The sequence below is a fragment of the Leucoraja erinacea genome, chromosome 5 (genome assembly GCF_028641065.1).
Source record: "Leucoraja erinacea ecotype New England chromosome 5, Leri_hhj_1, whole genome shotgun sequence".
Classification (NCBI taxonomy): domain Eukaryota; kingdom Metazoa; phylum Chordata; class Chondrichthyes; order Rajiformes; family Rajidae; genus Leucoraja; species Leucoraja erinaceus.
Genome location: NC_073381.1, coordinates 15,099,519 through 15,107,141, shown reverse-complemented (window position 1 = coordinate 15,107,141; position 7,623 = coordinate 15,099,519). Strand labels below are relative to the sequence as shown.

Here is a 7,623-nt window from a genome sequence, read left to right as displayed (position 1 = left end):
ATGGGCTACGGGGAGAGGGCAGGAGAAAGGGGTTGACGGGGAAAGATAGATCAGCCATGATTGAATGGCGAAGTAGACTTGATGGGCCGAATAACCCAATTCTGCTCCCATGACTTATGACTTATTTGGTGATTAATATTGCCCCAGAAATTGAGTGCAAAGCCTCCTGGATTCCTTGAAGAGCAGATGGTGGCTGGGCTAATGTCTCATCGGACACAAAGCGCTCAGATGAAGCAGCTCTCCTTTAGTTCTGGAGTAACGATCCCTTAACGATGAACTTTGGCCTCTGCACAGAGACTTTGAAAGCCGCTTCTATTCTGTGAATGGAGGTGAATGTCCCAGTGTTACAGTGCAGTGATAGGAGAGAGCAGGATTAAGAATTAGTCAATAGGATTAACAAACTCATGAAACATAGAAACATAGAAAATAGGTGCAGGAGTAGGCCATTCAGCCCTTCGAGCCTGTACCGCCATTCCATATGATCATGGTTGATCATCCAACTCAGTATCCTGTACCTGCCTTCTCTCCATACCCCCTGATCCCTTTAGCCACATGGGCCACATCTAACTCCCTCTTAAATATAGCCAATGAACTGGCCTCAACTACCTTCTGTGGCAGAGAATTCCAGAGATTTACCACTCTCTGTGTGACAAATGTTTTTCTCATCTCGGTCCTAAAAGATTTCCCCTTTATCCTTAAACTGTGACACCTTGTTCTGGACTTCCCCAACATCGGGAACAATCTTCCTGCATCTAGCCTGTCCAACCCCTTAAGAATTTTGTACGTTTCTATAAGATCCCCCCTCAATCCCCCCTGAAGAAGGCTGGCTCTGTCCTGGGGGCAGAGATGGATTCACTGGAGGTTGGTCTTGGAGGGGAGGACGCTCCTCAAACTGTGGAACATCTTGGACAATACGGCTCACCCCCTCCATGACACACTGGTCAACCTGAGGAGTACCTTCAGCAACAGACTGGTTCCACCAAGATGCAGTACAGAACACCACAGCAGATGCATTTTCCCTGCGGCTATCAAACTGTACAACTCATCCCCTCCCCACCCCCCTCATTTTGTGTTTAATGACTGTTCGCAGTCCAATTTCCCTCCTGGGATGAATAATGTTCTATTGTATCATATCGTATCGTATTAGAACAGACAGCATCCACCGTAGAACAGGAAGGCAAACACTGTCTGAAGACCATGTCAGAATGACTTAGAACCACAGAATTGAGGCCTATTATTGTGAAATAAGGGTTTCACGCACTTCAATTCTGTTTAATGATCGCAGGAGTAATGAATTTATTTTCAATACAAAATAAACCTTATGGACCAAGTCAAACCAGCTGTACATGCGAGAGATTGTGTTAACAATGCGTGATGGCTTAATGCTTTCAGAGAGTTCCCCGTGTATTATTTTAATGAAGGTGTAAACCTGTTTATTTCAATTGGATTCATGGAAGAGAGGAAAACATCAACCATTAAGCGTTCTTCTGTTATTATCAGCCACTGTAGTTTCCTGTTTTGTATTGTTAAGATTTTGTTTGGGTCATCGACAGTGAACTGCTCTGTGCCTGAAAGAAGGGAAAAGCAAGTTAGTCTTGAGATGAGGCCGCCCGCGCGAATCCCTCCAGTAATCTCGCCCCTCTTGTAACGTTAGTAAGGTGGAAATAATTGCTTTAAAATATTCACTTCCAACACTCCAAGCAGTTAGACATAGAAATTAGGTGCAGGAGTAGGCCATTCGGCCCTTTAAGCCTGCACCGCCATTCAATATGATCATGGCTGATCATCCAACTCAGTATCCCGTACCTGCCTTCTCTCCATACCCCCTGATCCCTTTAGCCACAAGGGCCACATCTAACTCCCTCTTAAATATAGCCAATGAAGTGGCCTCAACTACCCTCAGTTATGGCAGCACAGTGGCGCAGCGGGTAGTGTCGCTGCATTACGACGCCAGAGACCTGGGTTGGATCCTCACTACGGGTGCTTGTCTGTGTGGAGTTTTATGTTCTTCCCGTGGCCTCCGGGAAGCTCCGGTTTCCTCCCACACTCCAAAGACGTACAAGTTTGTAGGCTAAGTGGCTTGGCATAAATGTAAATTGTCCCTAGTGTGTGTTGGATAGTGTTAGTCTACAAGGAATCGCTGGTCGGCGCGGACTCAGTGGGCCGAAGGGACTGTATCTCTAAACTAAAAAAACTAAACAGTTCCGAGCCTGCCTCCAGGTTTTAAGGGGCTTGTGAGTTGGACGTTCCACATGTAAAAGCACACTTGGCTTCAAGTCAAACAGTACTGGCTTCAAGTCCCATTCCAGAGACCATAATCCACGATATCACCTCCCTCCAGAGCTGCACCGGGGGGAAATCTATTGTGCAAGACATTCAATGCTTCAATGATACTTTTTTGTCACATGTACCTAGGTGCAGTGAAATGCTTTGTTTTGCATGCAGCCCAGTAAAACCATGCAGCAGACCTCACCTAGGTAGTACATAAGTGTCGCCATGTTTTGCTGCTGACAAAGTTACACAAGTTCACCGAGCAGATCTATCTACTGCCTGCTGCCGCATGTGGCATCAACCCCCCCCTCCCCCCCCTCCCTCCCCGCCAGATCCCCCATCGTTCTCGCCCTACCCCCCCCCCCACCCCTCCCACCCCCTCCCCACCGGGTGAATCTCATTATTGAATAAAGGTCCTGGGTGCCTGCTGGACAGTCATCACTTTAGACTTTAGACTTAGTGATTGCAGCGCAGAAACAGGCCCTTCAGCCCAATCGATTCCGCTCACCCAGTGCTCACCCCGTACACGACTGCATCAGTTGTAGTGTACTGCACTCCTTCACCCAACACTAGGTAACACCAGTCCATTTTCTGGTGTGTCATTCCAAGTCCCATAATTGCTGCTTTAAACCAGCAATGCTCTTTGTTCCAGCAGGAAGGACCAAAGATGACATAACACACGTACAACAGCCTGAAGTAGTCAAAACATGCTGGAGAAACCCAGCGGGTGAGGCAGCATCTATGGAGAAAGGAAGAGGCAGAGACAGTAGGCTGTGTGGGAGCGCTGGGAAAGGGGAGAGGAAGGAGGAGAAAGCAAGGACCACCTGAAATTAGAGAAGTCAATGTTCATCCCACTGGGGTGTAAACTACCCAAGCGAAATATGAGGTGTTGTTCCTCCAATTTACGCTGGGCCTCACCCTGGCAATGGAGGAGGCTCGGGACAGAAAGGTCAGATTCAGAATGGGAGGGGGAGTTGAAGTGCTGAGCCACCGGGAGATCAGGTTGGTTAAGACGGACTGAGCGGAGGTGTTGGGCAAAGCTGTCGCCGAGCCTACACTTGGGCTCACCGATGTAGAGAAGTTGACACCTAGAGCAGTGGATGCAGTAGATGAGGTTGGAGGAGATGCAGGTGAACCTCTGCCGCACCTGGAAAGACTCTTTGGGCCCTTGGATGGAGTCGAGGGGGCAGGCAAAGCGACAGGTGCAGCATTTCCTGCGGTTACAGGGGGAAGTACCCGGGGAGGGGGTGGTCTGGTTGGGAAGGGACAAATTGACCAGGGAGTTACAGAGTGAACGGTCTCTACGGAAAGCAGAAAGGGGAGGAGATGGGAAGATGCGGCCAGTGGTAGAATCTCGCTAGAGGTGGCGAAAATGTCGGAGGATTATTTGTTGTATGTGGCACCTGATGGGGTGCAAGGTGAGGACAAGGGGGACTCTGTCCTTGTTACGAGTAGGGGGATGGGAAGTAAGAGCAGAGCTGCGGGATATAGAGGAGACCCTGGTGAGAGCCTCATCTATAGTCGGAGAGGGGAACCCACGTTTTCCTAAAGAATGAGGACATCTCTGATGCCCTGGTCTGGAACATCTCATCCTGGGTGTAGATGCGGCGTAGACGGAGGAATTGGGAGTAGGGGATGGAGTCCTTACAGGAAGCAGGTTGGGAAGAAGTGTAGTCAAGATAGCTGTGGGAGTCAGTGGGTTTGTAGTAGTACAACAGCCTGAGATCAGGTTCAGCCATTACTGTCTTGACCATATGCAAAGTCAATCAGCAAAACTAAAACAATTAGCAGCTCACTGCTGTCCATGTAACCTGTGATGTTGATCAAGAAAGGCCATTGCATTCTTGCTCTTTTCCAAGAGTGTCTTAGTTCCCCTTGCCTGTGGGTTCTGTTGTTGCGTGTTATTATATAGTTGTGTCTCCCACAAGGGATTCAATGCTCTAGTCTATCGTACCAATATATAATTGGCCTGCTTTCTTTTTTGGATACCTTTTGGCCCTATTCCTCTCCTGCAGCTTCTCCAATTACAAGCAGAGATCAGTCGTGAAAGGTTAAAAACAGCTATAATTTGCCAGCAAAGTGATTTCATTTAATTGACCATATTACAGTAAAGGGCCTGTCCCACTGTACGAGGTAATTCAAGAGTTCTCCCGAGTTTCCCCTGAGTCGAACTCGGAGAATTATGGTAATAGCCTCTCGTAGGTACTCGGGGCTCTCGTGGACATTTTTCAACATGTTGAAAAATCTTCACGAGCTTACCGCATTTCCCGAGTACCTGCCGTTAGCGTTACGAGCCGCTAAGAGACGTCCTGAGCTCCGACGTACCCGCTACGTACATTCTACGTACTTACGCGGGAGAGCTCTTGGGTAAACTCCTAAAGTGGGACAGGCCCTTTACATAACCAGCAAGAAATTGAGGAAAACTGAAGACCTCGGTGTTGAATGCTTCAACTTATTCTCGGCTTCACAAATATTCAGAAGAGCAAGATACGAAGCACTAAGAGATTAGTATACAAACTTAAAGCACATGGTATTGGGGGTTCTGTATTGATGTGGATAGAGAACTGGCTGGCAGACAGGAAGCAAAGAGTGGGAGTAAACGGGTCCTTTTCAGAATGGCAGGCAGTGACTAGTGGGGTACCGCAAGGCTCAGTGCTGGGACCCCAGCTATTTACAATATATATTAATGATCTGGATGAGGGAAGTGAATGCAACATTTCAACATTCCAACAGATGTTACAACATCTCCAAGTTTGCGGATGACACGAAGCTGGGAGGCAGTGTTAGCTGTGAGGAGGATGCTAGGAGGCTGCATGGTGACTTGGATAGGCTGGGTGAGTGGGCAAATACATGGCAGATGCAGTATAATGTGGATGAATGTGAGGTTATCCACTTTGGTGGCAAAAACAGGAAAGTATACAATTATCTCAATGGTGGCCGATTAGGAAAAGGGGAGATGCAACGAGACCTGGGTGTCATGGTACACCAGTCATTAAAAGTAGGCATGCAGGTGCAGCAGGCAGTGAAGAAAGCGAATGGTAAGTTAGCATTCATAGCAAAAGGGTTTGAGTATCAGAGCAGGGAGGTTCTACTGCAGTTGTACAGGGTCTTGGTGAGACCACACCTGGAGTATTGCGTACAGTTTTGGTCTCCTAATCTGAGGAAAGACATTCTCGCCATAGAGGGAGTACAGATAAGATTCACCAGACTGATTCCTGGGATGGCAGGACTTTCATATGAAGGAAGACTGGATAGACTCGGCTTGTACACGCTAGAATTTAGAAGATTGAGGGGGGATCTTATAGAAACTTACAAAATTCTTAAGGGGATGGACAGGCTAGATGCAGGAAGATTATTCCCGATGTTGGGGAAGTGCAGAACTAAGGGTCACAGTTTAAGGATACGAGGGAAGTCTTTTAGGACCGAGATGAGAAAATCACTTTTTACACAGAGAGTGGTGAATCTGTGGAATTCTCTGTCACAGAAGGTAGTTGAGGCCAGTTCATTGGCTATATTTAAGAGGGAGTTAGATGTGGCCCTTGTGGTTAAAGGGATCAGGGGGTATGGAGAGAAAGCAGGGATGGGATACTGAGTTGGATGATCAGCCATGATCATATTGAATGGCGTTGCAGTCTCGAAGAACCGAATGGCCTACTCCTGCACCTAATTTCTTTGTTTCTATGAACAAAATGAATGAAATTTAGAACAGATTTCCATGAAGGGGAAGGATCTGAGCCGTACCAATTTCCACAAGCGAGTCATCAGTTCAAAGTAAGGTGTAGGAAGGAACTGCAGATGGTTGTTTAAGGTGAAGATAGACACAAAATGTTGGAGTAACTCAGCAGGACAGGCAGCATCTCTGGAGAGAAGGAATGGGTGACGTTTCGGGTCGGGACCCTTCTTCAAAAAAGTCACCCATTCCTTCTGTTCAAAGTAAGGAATGGGTTTAATACAGAAAAGCGGGCAGTGGCCTGTAGAAGTCTTGAAGTTTATGAAAGTGTTTGTTAGGGCGAATGGCAGGGAATCTGTTTCGTGGAGGGGCACTCCAAAATTGACCAGCATTAGAAAACTCACGAACAAAATACACCCAGAGAAAGGGTTAAAGTGGCTGATTCAGTACCACTAAGATACAGCTGAGGTCCAAATGTACACAAGTTTAAGAAAAGGCTGGATTAATAGGCGGAAGGATAAAGCAGATGGTAGTGTCAACACGGCTCCATGTAGAGTGTTGGGAATAGGCACATTCATTAGCATGTACTAAAAGGACTTTAGGGCCTGTCCCACCAGCATGCTATTGCATGCGTCTAGCGTGACCAAACCTGGTGGCTTGAGGCGTAGGGCCTCGCGGGGCCGGCCCCACTTCCAACCGCGGAGCCGTCTGCAGTTGTGCGGGACTGGTCCCGACATCATACTCACCAATCAGCTGGGCAGGAGGAGGGCCGACTGAATTTGGACGTCGCACGGCGCCGGGCGGTGACGTCATCACGCAATGGACAGTGTCAGTTTTTCGGAGCCTCGCGCAATGTCCGGGACCAGCTCCTCACAACTTCATATGGCTCCGCGGTTCGAAGTGGGACCGGCCACGCGAGGCCGTACGGCTCAAGCGACCACGTTAGTTCGCGCTCGCCGCATGCAGTCGCATGCTCGTGGGACAGGCCCTTTACTGAAATTTATCTGTGCTGTAATCTCACTATAAAATGCACCACCCACTTGTAGCATTCCTTCTTTTTCCTTCTTCTCATCGCAGTGGTAGAGTTGCTGTCTTTCAGCGCCAGAGATCCGGGTTCCATCCTGACTATGACTGGTTGACTACGGAGTTTGTCCCTTCTCCCCGTGACCTGCAAGGGTTTTCTCCGGGATCTCCAGCTTCCGCCCTACACTACAAAAACGGAAAGGTTTGTAGGTTAACTGTTTTGTTATAATTGTAAATGTGTGTGATCGTGTAAGTGTGCAGGAATCTTTGGTCGGCACGGACTCACTTGGTGGGCTGAAGTTTAACTCTAAACTAAACCAAACTAAACTAATCTGTTGTTAAAACGTTTCATTACTCCGTGTACAAATTATTCCCAAGTTTCCAACAACCCTACGATCCGCATGCTTTAAAGATATCTAATTTAGCTGTAAAGTGTTTCAGAATGGATAGTGTGAACGCACAGAGCCTTTTACCCAGAGCAGGTAAATCAAGAACCAGAGGACACAGTTTTAAGGTGAGAGGGGAATGAATTTTTAGACTTCAGACTTTAGGATTACAGCATGGAAACAGGCCCTTCAGCCCACTGAGTCCACCCCCACCAGCGATCACCCCATACACTGCACACTAGGGACAATTTACGATTTTTACCTACAAACCTG

At 47.8% G+C, this 7,623-nt stretch overlaps 1 protein-coding gene across 2 annotated transcripts in view; it reads right to left on the bottom strand.

Annotated features, from left to right (window-relative positions):
- Positions 1–1,266: 1,266 nt before the first annotated feature.
- The window catches only part of khdrbs2 (KH domain containing, RNA binding, signal transduction associated 2), a 393,514-nt gene continuing 387,157 nt past the window's right edge, over positions 1,267–7,623 (bottom strand). For both annotated transcript variants that reach the window (XR_008723423.1, XR_008723424.1), the window contains exons 14-15: positions 6,982–7,150; positions 1,267–1,568 (exon numbers count right to left, since the gene is read on the bottom strand). The gene's annotated coding sequence lies outside the window, so the exon portion shown is untranslated. The remainder of the gene's footprint in view (positions 1,569–6,981; positions 7,151–7,623) is intronic.